Genomic DNA, 9,729 nt, shown 5'->3' on the forward strand with positions numbered 1-9,729 from the left:
GTGTCTTCTGCATTGACAGGAGGATAAAGAGGCACACTGTTATACTGAGCTACTGGGAGGGAAATTTCTCTTATTTTTAAAGACATCTCTCTTACTCCCCACCGCAGCTTGCTTTCTTTTTGCACCAAGAAGCACAACAATGAGACTCAAATGGGTGTTTCCATAGTCCTGGGCACACTTCTCCATGCTCAGTTTAAGGCAGATTCCTAAATGGCTTATTTCTAGATCAAGGCATTGAACTGCAGCCTGGCCCTGGGAGCCAGCTCGCTCCCTGGAGTGCCATATGGGCCTGCTGTCGAGGCCATCAGCTTCTACGGAGCATCCTTCAGGGAAGGGATAATCTGAGTGACGACTGTCTAGGGGGATGCCAGCATTTTACGACTGAGAAAGCACCTTACTTCCAACGTCTCTACATAGTTGCTACCCCTTGAAAGGTAGCAAGATCACATGGATAATAACAGGGCTGCTGGTTAAACAGCCATCTCTGGGCATAGAGTTCTAAAAGGCAGAGTTTGGCTGGACCCAGTTCTGGGACTCCCACTCTCCCTCTCTGTCTTGTACACCAAACTGTCTGTAGTTACAGAAAAGCACATGAGGTCCTAGGTCGTCCTCTGTTCCCTCAGTGAGCCACATATAGCGAGAAAGCATGAAAAGGGTTTCCGCTTGGAGCCTGGACCATCCGGAACACCCAGCTGTAGACTGCCCAGCTGGGCTTCTGGGCACCTGTGTGTAAGTGGCTGACCTGGCCTTAGGTTGACCATTCACTTACACAACAGCAGAGTCAGGGCAGAGCAGACCTGGGGGGCAGCAGGCAGGGAAACTAGAGAGGAGTAGCTTCTGGTTCTGTGTGAGTCACTGACTCACTGGGTGGCCTGAAGCAAGCCTCTCTGCGCCAGTATCCTTATCTGCATCTTTATCTGTATCAGCATCTTTATTTCCTATCTGTAAAACAAAGGGTTTAGAATCAATGCCGGCCAACCTCCTCTGAGCTCTGACACCCATAGCACGGTGATCTATCTTTAGCCATCTCTCACTGGGCACTGTGATCTTGGCCTTCAAGTCTCTGGGTTTCCTTTTCCTTCTCCACAAATACTGAGGCTTCCCAGGTGCCTCAGTGGTGGGGTATACACCTGCAGTGCAGGAAACACAGGAGACTTGGGTTTGATCCCTGGGTCGGGAAGATACCCTGGAGGAGGAGATGGCAACGCATTCCAGTTTTCTTGCCTGGGAAATCCTTGGCATGTTACAGTCCATGGGAGTCGCAGACATTCAGACATGATTAAGCATGCACGCTTGCCTGACTGCTTCCACAAATACTTACGGCAGTCACAACACTGGCTTCTGACCTCATGTTTGGTCTTCTCCCTTCCCTCTGCTCACAGCAGAACCTCCCCATTCTTTATTTGATATTTTTTAGGGGCTGGTAACAAAAAAAGTCACACAAAACGTTTTTTAATATTAAAACTATTTTAGTCTGGGTCCTTCAGAAAAACAAAACCAATAGGAGATAAATATCAAGAAATTTACCATAAGGAATGGGCTCACATGGTTAGGAGGCTGAGAAGTCTAAGATCTGTGGTTGGCAAGCTGAAGACCCAGGAAAGCCAGTGGTGTAAGTTGAAGTCTGAGGCTGAGTCCAAAGGCAGGAGGAGACTGATGACCCCGCTTGATTATCCACATCCTAGCTCAAAGACTACTTCTTCCCTGGTGGCTCAGATGATAAAGGATCTACCTGCAATGCAGGAGACCCAGGTTCAATCCCTGGGTTGGGTAGTTCCCTTGGAGAAGGGAATGGCTACCCACTCCAGTATTCTTGCCTGGAGAATCTCATGGACAGAGGAGCCTGGAGAATCTCATGGACAGAGGAGCCTGGAGAATCTCATGGACAGAGGAGCCTGGAGGTATGCAGTCCACAGGGTTGCAGAGCTGACGAAACAACTAACACACACACACAGCTTGAAGCCAATCAGAGAGAAAGATCGAACGATCCCTTCCTCAGCCTTTCTGTTCCATGTCAGCCTCCAGTGGATTGGATGATCTTACCCACAGTAGGGAGGGCCATCTGCTTTGTTCAGTTCATCAATTCAAACACTAATTTCTTCTGGAAGGTCCTTCACAGACATACCCAGAAATCACGTTTTAACCAAATATCTGGGTACCCTGATTCTCAGTCAACCTGATAACCTAAAATTCACGGTCACAGAAATGTAATTGATTTGTGCATCTTAAAAGTCCAGACGCTCAGGCACACAACCAGGACCCTGCATCTCTCACCGTCTCCAGATTCCCTTTGCTCAGAGATGGTATTCTTCTCAGGATGACTCTTCCTACCTGACTCCAAGAGGGTCTTTCTGGGGCTACACCCTTCCTTGTTCATCCAGAGCTGAGCTGTGGTGGGAAAGCAATTCTTTTAACATCTGATTGGATCAACATATGTTGTATGCTCAGCCCAGAGCCAGTTATGTGGCCTGGGGATGGGTTATGCTAATAAGTTTGAGTCTAAGCCCTGGGGCTTCCCAGGTGGCTCAGTGGTAAATAATCCACCTGCCAGTGTAGCAGAGGAAAGAGATGCAGTTTTGATCCCTGGGTTGGGAAGATCCCCTGGAGTAGGAAATGGCAACCCACTCCAGTATTCTTGCCTGGAAAATTCCACGGACAGAGGAGCCTGGTGGACTACAGTCCAGGTGGTCACAAAGAGTTGGACATGACTGAGTGACTAAGGGCAGCCTGGGCCTCCCCAGGGCTGGAGCTGAGCTGGCCTCAGGGCCGCACCAGTGGTGCTGAGTAGGGCATCATTAAGCAAAAACTGGATGCAGGTACCAACAGGAGGGAATGGATATTGAGAGGCCCCAAACATCAGCTGTTTGTTACAACCATTCAGCTGAAGTGTTACCTTGGGTGGTATGCTCATTTTCTGATGGCCACTAACTCAAATCATCATAACCTTGATGGCTTGAAACAAAAACAAATTGATTCTCTTCCTCTCCTGGAGCTCACGGGTCTGAAATCAGCTTCACTGGGCTGAAACCAAGATATTGGCTGGGCTCCACTCCCTCCTTAACTCTCACGGAGAATCCTTTTTCTTGCCTTTTCCAGCTTCTAGAGCTCTGTTCTTTGGCTCATGGCCCCTTTTTGCATCTTCAAAGCACATCAAATCTTCAAATCTCTCCCTGCTTCTGGAGACATCTCTTCTTCTCCTCTCTCTTTCATCTGACCCTTCTGCCTCCATCTCATGAGGAAACTTTGATGACATTGGGCCCACTGCTAAACCAGGATGATCTCTCATCCCAAGACCCTTAACTTAATCACACCTGCAAAGTCTCTTTTGCCGCATAAGGTAACATGCACGTATTCCAGAATCAGGACCTGGGTATCTTTGGAGGTCACTATTCAACCCAACAGAGGTGACTCTTCTGCTGCCCTGGACAGAATTAGGTGAACCTTTTTCTGTGCTTTCCAGGTCTTTATTTATACCTGGGCTTGGCATTTATCAGTCTCATCATGGAGTCTTGTGTGAATTTACAGGTCTGTTTCTCCCCCACTAGGCTATGAGCACCTTGATACTAGAAACACTCTATTTCCTACAATCACAGCTGACCCAGAGTAAGTTCCCAATGAATGAATAAAACTCTTCACTGAAGCAAAAGTAATGCAAGTTGAAGGCAAAAGGCCTGAAGCAAGCTGAAATGGAGGATGACTTAGAGACAGCGTAGGGTTAATGCCAAGACCCTGAATCCCAGTCCCAGATCTCCAGGCCCCTTCTGCTGCCTCTGTACTGAGAGACTTGGCCGAGCACATCTTATTTCCTACAGCCTATTTTTAAAATCCCTCAGTACTAGCAGAGCATCACTATGGCTATAAATAGAAGCCATGGATTTTATGATCAGAGAAAATGAGTCCATCATATTAAAAAAACACACACACTATTTATAGCCCAAGGATTTCCACAGCTGAGCATACTCACTGTGCGTATCCTGGTGGATCCTTCTCCCAGCCATACAGTGCTCGTGGACACGTACTGGGGGAACGTATGTCATTTCAAATAGCGTTTATTATTGAAAACCCACTTTCTCAGGGAGGGGATCATGCAAAATGTATGAAACTGACAGGAGTCTTTTAGAAGAGAAGAATCATGCTGCAGGTTGTAGAGTAGCTCAGGATTCTGACGGGACCAACGGTGGGTGAGGATGAAGGAATCGTGCAAAGACATTCAAAGGGAAGAACACTGGGCAGGTCAGAAAGCCAAGGACCCACTGGGCCACTCTGAAGCAGCACCAACCTGCTCTGAGCCCTTATGGTACACCGAGCACTGTGTTAGGATCTTAATCACATGATCTCCTTTCATCATCCCAACAGAGCAGGGCATGTTGGTACTATTATTCCCAAACCCATGTGTTGTTGCTGTTCTTCAATTGCTCAGTTGTGTCCGACTCTTTGCAACCCTATGGACTGCAGCACGCCAGGCTTCCTTGTCCTTCACTATCTCCCAGAGTTTGCTCAAACTCATGTTCATTGAGTCAATGATGCCGTACAACCAACTCATTCTCTGTTGCCCCCTTCTCCTCCTGCCCTCAATATTTCCCAGCATCAGGGTCTTTTTCAGTGAGTAGGCTCTTTGCATCAGGTGGCCAAAGTGTCGGAGCTTCAGCTTCAGGATCAGTCCTTCCAATGAATATTCAGGACTGATTTCCTTTAGGATTCACTGGTTTGACCTCCTTGCTTTCCAGGGGATTCTCAAGAGTCTTTTTCAACACTACAACAGTTTGAAAGCATCAGTTCTTCAGCGCTCAGCCTTCTTTATGGTCTAACTCTCACATCTGTACATGACTACTGGAAAAAACATGGCTTTGAGTATATGAGCCACCCAAAATAATGGGCCATGGTGGAGAGTTCCGACAAAACATGGTCCACTGGAGAAGGGAATGGCAAACCACTTCAGCATTCTTGCCTTGTGAACCCCATGAACAGCATGAAAAGGCAACCCCATAATACAGATGAGTAAATCAAGGCTCAGCAAAGTTGAGTAAACTGCCTGAGGTTTGGGCTAGACCGGGGACTGGAAAGTGAGCCAGCACTCTCAAGCACTAAACTGGACCATCCACATCGCGGTTCCAGGAGCAGGAAGGGGGTGGGATGGAGACGTGTGTGTTTCTGCCTGTTGTTTGGCTTTCAAGGCCCCAGTAATCAAGCTCCATCCACACCTGCAAGGTGACTTCATCCTTCTCTTTCTACCATCTCCTCTGTCCTTTCTCTCCTCTCACAGAATACATCCTAGCAAGGGAGGTAGCCACGGGCTTGCACTCAGCGGTCTACTCACCGTATTCCCCAGCCAGCCTGGGATGCTATGACCAGTCACGGCAGCGTTTGGCCATAGGCAGCCAGGGCCATCCCGCCAGGACCCCCGTGCTGTCCTGTTCTGGCCCCACGTGGTGGCTTCCCTTTCCTCTAGAGAGATCCCTCCCCATGGCTGTGCCCCCCAGCCCACCTCCTCCTTGGATGGCTTCTCTGATTACTCCACTGCGGGTCGCCACTTTTCTCCTCTGGCTCCCTGTCTTCCAAGAGGTCCAGACTATTAAAATCGCCCCTATCCTAAGACCCTAAACACCCTTGATAAAAGCAGATGCTCAGGGGCCAGCTGCCAGCACGCAGAGCAGAGACGGTCACACAGCTGAAGCCAGCGGAGCATCAGCTCAAGTCTCAGGTGTGACTGATGAAGAAATGCGTCCAACAGAGGGGACCATGTGGCCCCGGCTGGCAGCAGGTGCACGGCTGGCTTCCCTGGGACTGAGATTCATGGGTGATGACCTTAACGCAGGGTCATGACCACAGGTGAGACTTATTATCTCTTAACTTTCTCTTTAGTGTCAGGGGCATGTAAAATAAGATTTTCTGGTTCCTGCTCAGTGATGTCCCCTCTATCTTTTCTGCCCTCACCCTCATCCGGGTCACCCTGACAGTCCCCCTGACATCAGCGACAGTCTCCTAACTTGCCCCCTTTGCTCTTCCCCCGTCCATTCATCCTTCACTGTTCAGCCAGAGACAGCGTCCCAAATCCCAGGTTGGCTGAGGCGGCTCTCTGCCCTTCTCTTCCCCTCATGCTGATCTTCCCGTAAACCATCCTCCTGGTCATTCAGGTACATCACGAATTTCCTATGATGGTTCCTAAGGCCTTTCACGGGGTACAAGGTCCTGTCTCCTTCTCCAGTGTCTCCAGCTGCTTCTTCACAGGGGCTTCTGCTCCAGTCAGAGCAAGTGACTTACTGTCCCCTGAAGCCAGATGCTCCTCTGTGGCCCCAGAGTTCTTTTGCTCAAGGTCATGGGCACTCCTTGGGGACAGAAACTAGCTTATCGTCTCCTTATTCCTCGATCTTTAGGAGATGTTTAACACCTGTCAATAAAATGCATGGAGAGAGAAATGGATGGATGGATAGATGGATGCATGGATAGTATTTTGTACCTCTGAGATCCTCTGGTTACCTATTAATCCTTCAGGGCTTCCTTATATTTAACTCCTCCTCTTTCGTGACCTCTTCCCTGGATCTCAGCACCATCCCCCACCCCTGCCCCCATCTAAATTGGGTGCAATGTCATCAAACCCTCTATGAGCCCAGGAACTGCAGGACACTATGTACCTGCTGTGTGTCCGCTCCCACATGAGACTGCCCAGCCAAGGACAGAGTCCACGTTTGATATGTGAGTGTATCCCCAATGCCGAGCATGAGGCCCTCAATTTTAATGACTAAATGGACTGTGTAACTGTCTGACCAAATCAATGAATGAAAAAGCACAGTGACATATGCCTATGGTCACGTGGAAAATTAGGGAGATGACCCAGAGCTAAGTCCTGGTGTTCAGGCTTCCAGTTCTCTGCTCTAACATTTCCCAGTGGAGAAAAAAAAAAAAAAAAACTAAAGATGTTACTAGTTTTAGACTTTTTTCCCAGGGCTCTGGAGTGCCATGAAGTACCCCAAGCAAACTGCTGTCCCGAAATAACCAAACCAGAACGTGCTCACCTGCGATGCCAAACTCAGTTTCTCATCAGTGCTGTCTTCTCTGGAAGAAAGTTACCCAGGGCCATCACTAGCTTAACCTTGGATCCTGAGTGATTAGTTCAGAAAACAGACAGTAATTTGCAACAGCATGGATGAACCTGGAGGGTATTATGCTAGTGAAATAAGTCAGACAGAGAGGGATGGATACTGTATGTTATCACTTACCAGTGGAATATAAAACAATAGAACGAATGAATATAACAAAACAGAAACAGACTCACAGGTATAGAGAATAAACTCGTGGTTACCAGTGGGGAGATGGAAGGGGGAGTGGGAAAAAAGAGGTAGGGAATTAAGAAGTACAAAGTACTATGTGTAAAATAAATAAGCTATAAGGATATATTATACAGCACAGGGAATATAGCTAATCTTTTATAATGACTTTAACAGAGTATAAGCTATATACATTTTGAATCACTATGTTGTACATCTGAAAGCTAGTTTTAAAAATAATAAAATAATATTAAAAATAATAAAAATTTTAAAAATAACACAATAATTTTAAAAGACAAGATATATATTTCTTAAAAGAAAAAAATAAAACAGGCAGTGGTGACTTGGGAAGAATGCTGTCGGTAGCGTGGAAAATAAGAACACATTTTAGAGTTGGGAGCAGCTGGGAGTCATGCAAAGAGCCTGAGGTTAGATTGTATTCCCAACCCTGTTACTAATTTACTGTGTGACCTTGAATGAGTCACCTGGTCTCTCCAGGTCTTGGCTCACACTCTGTAAAATGAGGGAACCAGAATATGTTGTCTCTAAGGCCCTTTCCCAGTTCTCAAATTCTATGGGTTAGTGTCTGTAGAGTTCATTTAGAAAGACACAAGGGATGCAGAGGTTAATGAAGAAGACAGACTTTTTCCAATAAAGTGGTGAGTAGTAGGTTTATTTCCTAGGCACTTAGCAATCAGCAGCAAAATTAGTAAAAAAAATAATATGAAAAAGAAACTTACTAGGTTCAAGATAGAATGAATCCACTTACAAGTAATATCCTAACCAGCATCCCTGCTGTGACCTACAGCTTCCCTAGAAGTCCTCTGCTTCAGGAATCCCTAGCCCCTCCTCTACTGGAAACGTTCTTACACCCATCTTGAGCGGTGGGATGGGAAAAGGGGACAGAGACTTGGGTCGCTCCATCTCTAGGGCCCAGCCCCAAATCCAGCCAACTGTAGACGTGCAATAAAAAGTATAGGTTGGAGAAATAAAAATGGAACTTCCATTCCATTCATTAATGACGAAATTCAATTACAGCCCTACCCGAATACCTGAATATAAAATAGACCTCTTAGCCAATGCACTGGTATTTCATGGTTCTGCACCTTTAAAATGAAAGGAGGAACTTGAAAATGTTCCCTTTTGAGGGTAGGATTTAGATTTTCCAAGTGCTTTTGGATTCATTATTAACTAACAATCAAATAATCCCCAGTACTTTTGTAGAGTTTTACAGTTTATATAAGACTGTCATATCCATTATCTAATGTTCTGTGAGACAGCAGCTATTATGCCCATTTCACAGATGAGGAAACTAAGGCTCAAAGAGGCCAAATGACTTGCCCAAAGTCTCGTGGACAGTCAAGGCTGAGCCAAGGCTGTGATCCAGGTGGTCAGCCCTCGACACCACAGTCAAGTGCACCTGTGCCCCCTTCACTGACTCCTCTCTAACCTACTCTATTGCTGCCAACGAAAGCAAACCAGGGAGGTCTGCAAATCTGTGGGTCTACTTCCATCTTGCTTTTCTTTCTCTCTTTTTTTCTCCTCTTATTCTTTCTTCCACCTTCAAGGAGAATGTATCTTGCTGAAGCCCTGAGAATGATTTTAAGGTAGAAAAAGAAGAATTGAAGGATGGAGGGAGGAGAGAGGGAAGAAGAAAGGAGGAAAAGAAAGGGAGGAGGAAGGAGGTAGGTCTTTGCCACTCTGCACAGTGCTTCCACACGGATTTATTCAATTCTCTTAAGAAGCTTCGGAGACAAGCCTGGGATCCCCATTTTACAGATGAATGAACTGAAACTTACATCAATCTCTTGCCCAAGGTCACACTGCTAGTAAAAGATACAGCCAACAAATCTCATGGTCTTCTTGAGATTCCATTCTACAGAGATGACAACTGGATGAGAAAGAGAAAGAATAAAAACTCAGGGTACACGCAGATCATTTCTCCCCTCCCAAACTGTGAGGTTGAACCCGTTCTATCAGATAACAGCAATACAGGCCAATAACTTCAATTTATAGAGGTACAATAGAAACAGCCAGCAGTGTGCCTCTCTGCTTTTGAAAGATGTGGTTCTATTAAAAGTATTTAATGCCACATGATATAGTGAAGTAAGGACCCATTTTGCAAATTCTGTTATCATGTTCCATCTTCATGTCTGCCATTTTAAAGAGCTTTCTCTGTGAGTTATACTAACTTCTAATTAGCATCCTTTTAGAGTTTTACAGCTTCTGATCGCTTACAGAAAGCCGAAAGAAAAAGGAAAGAAAGCTACAAGATGTAATTTGGTGAAGGAAGCAAATTCAGTCCTTCTACAATATACAGAACTGATTCGTTCGGGTGACTTGGCTTGCAAAGGCATTCATCGCAAAGGAAGGAACATTTGCTGAGAGTCTGGTACTTGGCGTGGAGAAGGGGCTGACAGAGAGATGAATAGCATGCTTCTCGACTTCAAGGAGTTCGACATCT

The 9,729-nt window shown here is 46.3% G+C and overlaps 1 long non-coding RNA gene across 1 annotated transcript; it reads right to left on the minus strand.

The window, feature by feature from the left end:
• Nucleotides 1–1,553: 1,553 nt before the first annotated feature.
• LOC138984407 (uncharacterized) lies at nt 1,554–9,154 on the minus strand. Its single transcript, XR_011461672.1, has 3 exons — nt 9,065–9,154; nt 7,014–7,098; nt 1,554–6,388 (listed from the first exon to the last, which is right to left on the minus strand). It is a non-coding gene; the product is annotated as an uncharacterized lncRNA (long non-coding RNA).
• Nucleotides 9,155–9,729: the final 575 nt, after the last annotated feature.

The sequence above is a fragment of the Bos mutus genome, chromosome 21 (genome assembly GCF_027580195.1).
Source record: "Bos mutus isolate GX-2022 chromosome 21, NWIPB_WYAK_1.1, whole genome shotgun sequence".
NCBI classification, from domain to species: Eukaryota; Metazoa; Chordata; class Mammalia; order Artiodactyla; family Bovidae; genus Bos; species Bos mutus.